This window comes from Guillardia theta (genome assembly GCF_000315625.1).
Source record: "Guillardia theta CCMP2712 unplaced genomic scaffold GUITHscaffold_195, whole genome shotgun sequence".
NCBI lineage: Eukaryota > Cryptophyceae > Pyrenomonadales > Geminigeraceae > Guillardia > Guillardia theta.
Window position 1 is genome coordinate 65,884 of NW_005434481.1, and position 3,011 is coordinate 68,894.

Sequence of the window (3,011 nt, forward strand, 5' to 3'; positions counted from 1 at the left end):
GCACTTTGTGCAGATGGTGCATTCCATCCCTCATTACCTTCTCCACCTATCTTCTCCCGTCTTCTTCCTCCTCCTCCCTCTCTTCGCCTCTGACTCGTTCCAGGTTGAGGACTGCATCTCCTACCTTCTCCGCAAGAGGAAGCAGGACCCCTACGAGAATGTGCTCGTGCGCTCAGCCTTCGAGTCCCTCAACCGACGTCAAGCGCCCACGTTCGAGATCTGAGAGCGCGCGGACACAGGAGGAGGAGAAGGTTGAGAAGGAGGAAGAGGAGGAGGAGGAGGAGGAGGAGGAGGAGGAGGAGAAGGCAGGTATTTGAAGGGGATGAAGAACAGTACTACAAAGTGAGGACAACATGGAAGAGCGTTGGAAATCGCGAACGTAGAACGAGACGAGTCGTAGTGATGAGATGTAATGAATATTCCAAAGCTTCATAAGTCAGTAGAACTGCAGTCCCGTTAAAGTCGGTTGAGAAGGCTTGTTGTTTGCAATGATCTCCCTTAGTCGACTTGCATGCTTGTCTGATACCCTCGGGTTGCCGTTGAACATGCTGAAAGAACAAAAATATTACGATCATCGTCATGGTCATGATACTTTCAATCAATATCACGACCACCTGATCATCATCATCATCAACATCATCACCATCATCATCATCATCATCTCAATCACCATCATTATTTCCATCATCATCATCTTCTTCTTCATTATCATCATCATCATCATCATCATCATCATCATCATCAATATCATCATTTCATCGGATATTTCACCTGTCTCCCATCGCATTGTACAACTCAACCACTAGCGCGCTGTTCGCCGCTCTGACGTCTGACTTGTGCTCCTCAAGCTTCAATGTCGTCAGTTGAGAAGAGACGAGACGAGAAGAGAAGAGAAGAGAAGAGAAGAGCAGAGCAGAGCAGAGCAGAGCAGAGCAGAGCAGAGCAGAGCAGAGCAGAGCAAAGCAGAGCAGAGCAGAGCAGAGCAGAGCAGAGCAGAGCAGAGCAGAGCAGAGCAGAGCAGAGCAGAGAAGAGAAGAGAAGAGAAGAGAAAGAAGAGAAGAGAAAGAAGAAAGAGCAGTGCAGGAGAGCGAAGAAAATAGAATTGGGAGCAAGAAACAATACGAACAAGACGGAGGAGCAAGAGTTACCAGCTTGATAGCAGAAGTAAGGAAAAGCTTTTGGAGGAGAACAGGTTTCTTCGTTCCCAGCTGCGGCACCAGCTCCCTCATCCTCTCCAGCAGCGCCGGACGCGCGCGCTGGTTGCCAAACTCGAGAGAGGAGCACAAGGGCTGCGCAAGCACCTGAAGAGGGATGAGGACGAGAGAAGGAGGAGGAGGAGGAGAGGGAGAAGAAGGAGAAGGAACACCACTACCACCACCACCACTACCCAATGAAATTCTCACCGTCGGGTCGACGGAATTGCAGATTGATTCAAGGACGCTGCTAGCTAGAGTACGAATCTAAGAGGTTAGGAGCAGATGTCAGAACCAAAAATTCTCTTCTCTCCTGCTCCATCTGTCCTCTCCTCCCATCTTCTCCTCCTCCTCCTTTCTCTTTTCCTCCTCTCCCCCCACTTCTTCCTCCTTGTCCTCTTCTTCCTCCTCGTCCTCCTCCTCGTCCTCCTCCTCGTCCTCCTCCTCGTCCTCACCTGTGGTGAAGTATTTGACAAGTTTGCACAAACCGCTGGGACCAGAACAGCTGCAAGAGCGACGTGAGAGAGAGGGAGAAAGATCAAGTACACGTACAAGTACAAGTACAAGTACAAAGAAGAAGATCACAACAGAAAGGAAGCACGAGCATAAAAATTTGTCAGAAGCAACAAGCAACAAACAACAAACAACAAACAACAAACAACAAACAACAAACAAGAAATTGGACAACATCACAAGGATCACAACAACGCAGATGACATTCACAATGATGATAACCCAAAGACAGTCTTCTTCTCATCACCTGCCGAGGAGTCCAGCATACCCCCGTAAGTTTCCACCACCCGATCGACCCCTTGCAAAGCCGCCAGAGCTACCTGAAAGAGCAAGAGTGAGCAAGAGCCGATGTCCATGTGGAGGAGGAGGGATCGAGAAGGAGAAGGAGCAGGAGCAGAAACAGGAAGAAGAGAACAAGGAAGAAGGGGAGCAGGAGCAGAAGCAGCAGCAGCAGCAGCAGCAGCAGCAGCAGCAGCAGCAGCAGCAGCAGCAGCAGCAGCAGCAGGAAAAGGACGAAAGGAAGAAAGCGAGGAGGATAAAGTAGGAAGGAGCAAAGAGGGGCGGAGGAACAAGAAACGAAGCATGACCTTAACATTGTTGTCTCCTAGACGACCAATAAACATATCGACAAAGTATGAAGTTCTCGATTGAAAGACCTGAACCAACTTTCAGAAATGTACTTCTCTCCCTTCCCGTTTCTCTCCGGCGTTTCCACAGTCTCGTTCATCATTATCTCAATCACCTGTGGTTCTTTCAAGATGAGTTCAGTTAGCTCGTTGACTGCATCGTATCGGCTTCTGAAATCATTCGAGTTGATCTGAAACGGCAAAACTTGCATGAGCACAAGAAATAGAGGAAAAGACGAGAAGAAAGGGAGGAGGAGAAGGAGGAGGAGGAGAAGGAGAAGGAAGATAAAGGAGGAGGAGGAGTGGAGATGGAAAAAGGACAAGGATAAGGAGGAGGAGGAGGAGGAGGAGGAGGAGGAGGAGGAGGAGAGGAGGGGGATGACAGATGATAAGCAGGATGGGAAGGAGCAGGAGAGCGGGGCGAGGTGAAGCAGGAGGAGGATGGGAGAGGAAGTCTGACCGAGGAAGCGATTAGAGGCACTCGATCCATAGCAGGCGACTCGGCCCATCCCTTCCCCACGTCCACCCGACTTGCGATGCTCTTGCGCTGCTGCTTGTGCACCCGTCAACTACCTGCCTCCCTCTCCCCTCCCTCTCATCTCCTCCCCGACTGGGCTCACGGGTCCACTTTTCTCCTGCTGTCCGGTCCCTGACGTGTCGCTGATTTCTTCTCCTCTTT